An 8,815-nucleotide genomic window follows, 5' to 3' on the forward strand; every position below is an offset into this window, starting at 1 on the left:
TCAATATGTTAATCTAAAATATAAGGATACTTCAAAAAATGTGAACATGAGTCTACTTCCAGGGAAGGTGGAGTAGCAGGGATTGAATTTATCCTCCTGCCTGAAACAACAACAATAACAACAAAAGAAAAAAAATACGTGAAAGAGTGTTTTTGAAGTTTCTAGACATCAGGCAATGAGGGAAAGTGACACCTGAAGCAAGCAAGTTGAAGCCATTGCCAGAGCTTATTGCCTTGAGGAAGTCCAGGTGTGACCAGGGAGGAGGAACCCAAGAGGAGCCTGATGGACTTCCAGAGCAGGGCTTTGTGAAAATTAATAATTTGATTCTAGAATTCAAATGGAAGTGCAAATGACTTGGAATAGCCAAAACAACTTTGAAAAAGAAGAGCAAACTTGAGCCTGGGAGGTCAAGGCTGCAGTGAGCCATGATCATGTTACTTCACTCCAGTCTGGGCAATAGAGGGAGGCCCTGTCTCAAAAATAAACAAAATTAGAAGAGCAAAGTTGGAGGAGTAGCCTTACATGATTTCAAGACTTATTATACAGCAAAGACATGGAACCAATGCAAAAGCCCATGAATAGTAGACTAGATAAAGAAAATGTGGTACGTACACACCATGGAATACTATGCAGACATAAGAAGAATGAGATCATGTCCTTTGCAGGAACATGGATGGAGCTGGAAGTCATCAACCTTAGCAAACTAACTCAGGAACAGAAAACCAAATACCTCATGTTCTCACATAAGTGGGAGCTAAATGAGGAGAGTGCATGGACACATAGAGGGGAACAATACACACTGGAGCCTACCTAAGGGTAGAAAGTGGGGCAAGGGAGAGGAGCAGGAAAAACAACTAATGGGTATTAGACTTAACACCTGGGTGGTGAAATAATCTATACAACAAACCCCTCTGACATGAGTGTACCTATGTAACAAACTTCCACATGTATCCCTGAACTTAAAAGTTAAAAAAATGACTTATAAAGTTACAGTCATCAAAACAGTATATGGTATTGGTGTTAAGATAGGCAAGTAAATCAGTGGATCAGAATAGAGGGTCCAGAAATAAACTACACACACACACACACACACACACACACACACACACACACACATAGAGAGAGAGAGAGAGAGAGACAACTGATTTCTAGTGAAGGTACAAAGGAAATTCTATGGAGAAAGGATGATCTTTTCAGCAAATAGTGCTGGAAAAAATAAATAGTTGTATGCAAAAAATGAAGCTTGATTCATAATTTGTACAATAAACAAAAATGAATTTAAATTTAAAACCTAAAGCTGTGAAATCTCTAGAACATAGGAAACTTTTGTGACTTTGGGTTAGGCAAAACCTTCTTAGATATGACATCAAAAACACAATTCACCAAAGAAAAAAAATTAAAAATTTGGACTTCATCAAAATTTAAAATTTGTACTCCTTAAAAAACACTCCAAAGAGAATAAAAAGACAATCTACAGGCTAACAGAATATGTTTTGCAATGATAGAATACTTGATTATATATAGAGATTGAGTATTCCTTATCCAAAATGCTTGGGACCAGAAGTGTTTCTGTGAGATTTTTCAGCTCTTGGAATATTTGGACATATATAATGAGATATCTTGAGGGTGGGCCCCAAGTCTAAACATGAAATTCATTTATGTCTTATATGTGTCTCATACATACAGCTTAATGGCAATTTTATACAATATTTTTAATAATTTTATGCATGAAACAAAGTTTGTGTACATTGAGCCATCAGAAAGCAAAAGTGTCACTATCTCAGCCACCCAGTTGGACAATCTGTGGTTGTTTGGCGTTACCATCATTCCTGACTCTGCACTTATATGCTGCTTATAAGCAATCAATTTCTTACACTTACTTGCACATAGGTACTTAATAACAAAAATTATGACTTATCATTAACCCAATAATGGAACACTAAGCATGTGGGAGTTATTTATATCCTACTGCTCAAGGTCATTGCCAAGGTCTGAGTGAAAAAATTCAAAAAAATGCAACCTCAGGCATAAATGGGTTAATACAGTGAAAGAAATAATGTGTTCAGGGTAACGGAGCGACACAGTAGCTCCTCCAGAATACCTGTATTAGCTGTTAAACAACAGCAACAACAAAGCCAGGCTTTCAGTCTCTAACTGTAAAGCTGTGTTTTGATTAAAAGGTTACTGTACACTGTATTCTACTTTTTTAGGTGAGAAGAAACTTTAGAGCAGTTGAAGGAGCAGGAACTGGAACCTCCAGGGATGAGGAGGCATTCTGCTGGATGGCTTTTAAAAGTGTTTTCTCCAGTCATCTGCTCCACTAACAACAGTTTTGTCTTAGAACTTTTTCTTTGATTTTATTAACTGACATGATGCCTTGCTCTAGAATGCACAGTGTTCTAATTTCTTCATAAGCCCGTCATACATTTTCACCATGTTGTCTATAGGCACTTTCTCTGTAATGTTTAACCAAGTCTTTATGCCCTCTATCTCTCTCTCTCTATATAAATATGTATGTATATATATACACACCCATATACATACATGTACGTATGTGTATATACACATATGTATGTATATATTTCTGGACCCCCATTCTGATCCACTGATTTATTTGCCTTTCTTAATGCCAATGCCATATACTGTTCTTGATGACTGTAACTTCATAAGTTTTTTTTTACTTTTATTTTAAGTTCAGGGGGACATGTGTACATGTACATATATGCACACATATACATATATACGTATATATACATACACATATACATATATACACATATATACGTATATATGTATATATACACACATATGTACCCCCTCTATATGTACACACACATATATATACACACATGTATATATTAGCATTCTCTATATACACACATATACACATATGTGTATGTGTATAAATTCTTATATATGTACCATACATATGTGCATATATATACATACACAATGCACATATGTATGTATATGTGTATGCATGTATATATACACAATTATACATATATGAACACATATACGTATAAGTATACATATATGAACACATACATGTATAAGTATGCATATATGTACATATATGTATATGAGAGAGATATATAGTGTGTGGTGTGTGGAGTATATATACATATATGTATATTATGCACATATGCACATATGTGTGTATATGTGTATATACATGTATATGTATGTGCATATATACATATGTATGTATATGCATGTATATGTGTGTATATATGTATGTATATATGTTTGTATACAAATGTATGCATGTTTATACCACCACTCACTCTCTCCCTATATACACATGTATACCTATGTGTACATATGTATATATGTATAAGTATGTACATATATGTATACAAACTGATACATGCATACATGTATACATATACATATGTATATACATAAGTGTACATTCCTATATGCACATATATGTATACATACTTATATGTGTGTGTGTGTATATATATATAGAGAGAGAGATGATATATATAAACAGTCATTCATGTGCTACCTAATAATGGTTCGGTCAATGACCACACATATGACATTGGTCTTATGAATTATAATGTTGTGTTTTTGCTGTATCTTTTCTATGTTTAGATACATAAATACCTACCATTGTGTTACAATGGCCTACAGGATTCAGTACAGTAACATGTTGTACAGGTTTGTAGCCTAGCAGCAATAGGCTACACCATACAGCCAAGGTGTAAAGTAGGCTATACTACTTAGGTTTGTGTAAGTTCACTTTACAATGTTTGCATAATGATGAAATCACCTAATGATGCATTTCTCAAAATGTACCCCCATTGTTAAGAAATCTAGGACCATATATATATATATATATATATATATATATATACATACACACACACACACACACACACATATTCAGTGCACTTCATCAAAGCAGTTGTATGTATGGATAATAAGACCTAGAAAAGATGATTAAAATCATCAATGATTAGATAAGACCTAGAAAAGATTATCAAAATCACCAATCAGCAATGAAATGCAAATTAAAACCACCATGAGATACCACCACTCACCTATTATGGCTAAAAATAGAAAAAACTGAAAATATCAAATATTGCAAACATACAGAGTTTAGTGCTAGTACAGAACCTGGAGCCAGTTCTCCAAACACATTTCTAATTTTCTGTCTTTTGTCTAAACACCCACATGCCTAATTAGTGAATTCAAGTCTCAGGTAAATGCAATTAAAGGAGACCTGAGGATGTGGTCCTCTGCCTTTCAAGTAGGGAATGCTGAACAATTGAGGAACTTCAGAGACTGAGAAGTTTTGAGAGTTTAATGCACATTGAAGTTTCAAAGGGCTCCCAACATGGATCAGGATTTAGGGGGTTCCTAACTGAATTATATGTGAGGCTGCCCCAGGAGGAAGACAGAAAGGAAGATACATTGAGATACATATCAACAGGACATATTTTCTTCCCTGGACTCTCAGTCTCCATGGTAGTTCAAATATTAATCATGAATGGAAGTTTGATATTATAACTCCAGTGTCTGTTAGGAAGAAGAAGGAAATTAAAGGGGAGCAGCTACTGTGTCATGGAGAAACACCAGATGTGTGTACCTGGTGAGAATGATTCAAAAGTGCCAGGAAAAATTTCAGGTAGCATTTTCAAACAATCAGGATAATAAATCAAGTATTTCAAAACACAATGACTTAAGCTGTTGTTTCTGGTTAATAACAACACTACAATTCAGCAAGACTGTAAATAATGATGATTTTACTTAAGCAATTGTATTTTTAGCTAGAGAAGTACACATTCAGCATTGAAATCATGGAAGTGAGAATTTGGAATTATGAATTGTTCTGGACATAGTTCCTCTCTTGCTCTAGCACCCTTCAGCTTTCTTCCTTGGTCAAAATTGCGAGGCTCTCTTGAACAGTCCTTTTAACCGTCTGGTGCTTCAGCTTTCTCCTCTGCAAAATAGAAAAAAATCTTTGTACTATTTGTCTACAAAGAGCATACTAGTGTGCTAATATGTATTTCTTAAACAAATTGATGGCTTGTTTTTGCCAGCATTAAAGTGCTATCCAGGTCACGCTGATGACCATAATCTTACAGGGCCTCTAAACCCTGCAAAGGATGTAAACTACTTCCTGATTCCAACTGTAAAACCCAACTTCCTCATTTCAGTATAAATGATACATTAACAATGAGTCAATACCATGAAAGTGTGCATTTCCTAATACTGACATGCTTTTCAAAATTTCTCAGTGCTTTTTCTTTCATTTTAAGTTGGGGAAAAATCAGCAGCCCTCTAGTCACTACTACTCTTTTATATGAGCAAAATGAGGCTCTAATGACTGAATAACTTGCTTAATTTTATATAACAAAGACCCTAGATCTATTGACCTTTCTTCTATCCAAGTACATTTATTAATAGAATTGCCAATCCTCAGTTAAGTCCTAGGACAAATAAAAGTGTATGATGCTCCATTAAACCTGCTCTTGGTACCAGATGGTAGATGTGAACCTGTTGTAAAAATTGACTGAAGGAGTGGTAGGAGTCATATTGATAAAGGAGTATGGCTGTCCAGACTGGTTTAATCCCTAGTCACTTGAATCATCCTGACGTGTTAAAAAACAAAACAAAACAACCAAGAGGATGAGTGCATCAGAGAGGAAGGATATGGAAGATTTGTTTAGTCTTAGAAGTAGCACATTAATGCCAAACAATAGGATGACTTCGACTCCGAAATAAATTTGAAGGAATTTGAATTCCCCTTTCGAATTCGAACGGGAAGGAGAATGGAATGATTTGAAAAGATTTTCAGTGCAAATCTCTGCCTTTTGGGCCACCCATCCCAGCCAAGCTAGTCATGGTGAGATCCAGAGTTGGGGCTAGAGGAAGGGGCATTGTTGAAAAATAACATGAGTCACAATCCAATGGAACAAAAATGTCATTTCTAGAATATGATATTAAAAAAAAATAAAATGGGAGAAGATGCTCACCTGGGTGTACTAACTTCGTAGCCATAAAAGTTACACAACTGCTGCTTTGAAATGCATACCATCTCAAGGAGGCCCGTAGGAAGTCCTGCCCCACATTTTGCTTGCCTACAGGGTCTGCTATTATAGATGCAGTTAGGAGATTAGAGCTGGCCATTTCTGGCCACATCCGTTATTGCCAACCACTATGAGAACATTTATAATTCTGAATCAGGATATAAGAATGAGACAGGCTCTAGAACACAGTTTCTATCTTTGGCATTATTGACATTTTGGGTCTGATCATTCTTTTCATGGAGAATTTTCCTGTGCATTGTAGGGTATTTAGCAGCATTCCTGGCCTCTGCCTGTTAGACGCCATAAGTAGCTCCCCAATGGTGACAACCAGAAAATGTCTTCAAACATTGTCAAATGCCCTTTGGGAAGCAAAATCATCCCCAGTTGAGAACCACTGCTCTAAAACACTGTAGGCAATCTTTGTCACATCTTCCACACATAGAAAAACTTTTTGTTCTGTACAAATGTTTTCTCTACAAAACCTGGAGGGTGATCTGGGAATAGCTCAACAAAGTTCAGTGAAAAAATTTGTCACTCTTTATATTTATATCCTTATAGGAAAAATAAAATACAAGATGTTTTGAAAAATATCAAATATTAAATTTATATAAAGGTTCCAAATAAAATAATTTTTAAAAATTAGAAATTTGAACTTATTACCATTGACATATCTTTTTACCAACGATACCATATTCAAAATAGCTATGCAAAACTCTGAGTAAGACTTCTTAATGATGATTGTTTCAAATTCCTAGTGGTGTGTATCAACAAGAACCTTCATTCCCACAATAAGATAATTAAAAAAATTAAAACCATTGTTTACAACTATTTGAAGATTTGCAACATTTGAAATTAAAGAACCTAATAGCTTATCCTTTTCTTATACTGACAAGTTAATGTTTAATTTTTTATGATAGAGCAAAAGTACTTTAAATTCAGACTTTTATGCTATCTAGCATTCCAAAATAATAACGAAGGTCTAATTTGTATATTGCATATGCATTGTAAGAGCAGTTGCCCTACAGCTAGCATGGAAACCACTAAATGGACTTTTTTGTCCATCTGCTGAAGATGAACAGGAGTATCTGATATATGTGAAAACAGATTCTGGGCTATCACGTGTTGCTGGGCAGACCAGAAATCCCCACCATGTTTCTGCACTCACTCATCCCCACTGGCCGCATCTTGGGCTAAGCTCTAAGCTTCTGGGCAGCTGGACACAAACTACCTACTGATCCTCAGGCCTTACCTAGAATGGTTAGTGGTGCTAACTGCTAGGATGGATGGCTGCTGAGATGCCCATGCAGTAGAACACCTACCTTCTTGGCTGTGTGCATTCAGGGCATTATAGTGGAGAAATGCATGGTAAATGTGACTCATGGTGCCCACTGCCTCCTCTAGGGACTATGAGGGTGGTCCTTGGACTCCTACACTGCTCAGACCAGTCCCCAGGAAGACTCTGATGAGGCTTCTCTTGGCTAGAGGCACATTCTGAGAGCTGAGGAACGCAGTAATTCATAGCACACCTATAATCCGTTTGTGGCACACCAGTGTGATACTACATATAAGCTAGGAAGCTCTGCCTTAAATAATTCTGCCTAGCCCTAAGGTAGCACCCTGTGGCCCAAAGAGAGGCATGACTCACCTCAGATCACACCCTCAGTTAATACCAGAGCTGGAACCAGCAGCTAACTCTCTGGCTCCAGGCACCACAATCATGTCGATTCTTCATTTCATGCCTTTCTTCCTCCCACTGATGCATTCACCACAAACTCCTCATGTGCCTCACCTACTAATCAAAAACATTGGCTGGTCCAGCACCTACCACAAGGGGAGCAGTGTTTCTTAAGCTCTGTGGTGCATAAGAATAGAACTTTAAAAATAGGTATATTTTACTACTGTGTGTTTGTGGAGAAAGTTGAAGCAGGAAGAGGGAAGAGTGAAGCTTTATTATGGGAAGCACAAGTAGAATTTCCATTCTACTCCATCTAATTTCGCTGGCTGAGTACTAGGCTGAATACTAGATCTTGGTGAGCTTAAAAGAGATCTAGAAACCCAAGGCTACAAATATGGAAGAGTTTGAAAAGCAGGCTATTTTATCTATAAAAATAGAAGTGATTTCAGATGCTAGAAGGGAGTGTGCAGTGGTTTCTAAATTCTAGTGGACATGAGAATTTCACCAAGAACTTATTTAACTTACCTATACAAGTAATTATAAATCAGTTGATCTGGATCAAAGCCCACAGATCTGTGTTTTAACAAGCATTCTGAGATTATCTGATTGAGAATTGCTGAAATAGGAATAAGACCTTATAGCTTTAATGCACTGTATAATGTGGACATTGCAAGAAGCTAAGAGGAAAATAAATTTTTTAATTAAAAAATTCTAATTTCTCTAGGGCAATTCCTAGAATATAAATATTGTAAATTATTTCCTAAAACCAAATGAAAAAAAAAACAAAATTTCTCTCTGCTCTTCTCCTCCACTTTCAGTCTATTCTGAAGCTAGGAGAAGGGCTGTCTTATGTTTGACCTTAAATGAATGCAGGCCATTTATATAAAAACCACATCATAAGTGGAATAACCAAGTCACAAGCTTTCCTGGTCCTGTAAGTCTTTGACCTTTTGCTGTGCACCCCAGGCCCAAATACCAGTGCAATTCCCCTTGTTTTGATCAGCCTGATTAGACACATTTGTGCTAGGCTCTGCACCTCATAAAAGGCAAGGTAGATAGTATTATTTAAAAAAAAACAGGATAGAGATAGTGTGCT

At 36.3% G+C, this 8,815-nt stretch overlaps 1 long non-coding RNA gene across 1 annotated transcript; it reads right to left on the reverse strand.

The window, feature by feature from the left end:
- Positions 1–4,735: 4,735 nt before the first annotated feature.
- Positions 4,736–7,829, reverse strand: LOC112208582 (uncharacterized). Its single transcript, XR_010153642.1, has 2 exons — positions 7,690–7,829; positions 4,736–4,954 (listed from the first exon to the last, which is right to left on the reverse strand). It is a non-coding gene; the product is annotated as an uncharacterized LOC112208582 (long non-coding RNA).
- Positions 7,830–8,815: the final 986 nt, after the last annotated feature.

Source organism: Pan troglodytes, chromosome 1, assembly GCF_028858775.2.
Source record: "Pan troglodytes isolate AG18354 chromosome 1, NHGRI_mPanTro3-v2.0_pri, whole genome shotgun sequence".
In the NCBI taxonomy this organism is placed as follows: domain Eukaryota; kingdom Metazoa; phylum Chordata; class Mammalia; order Primates; family Hominidae; genus Pan; species Pan troglodytes.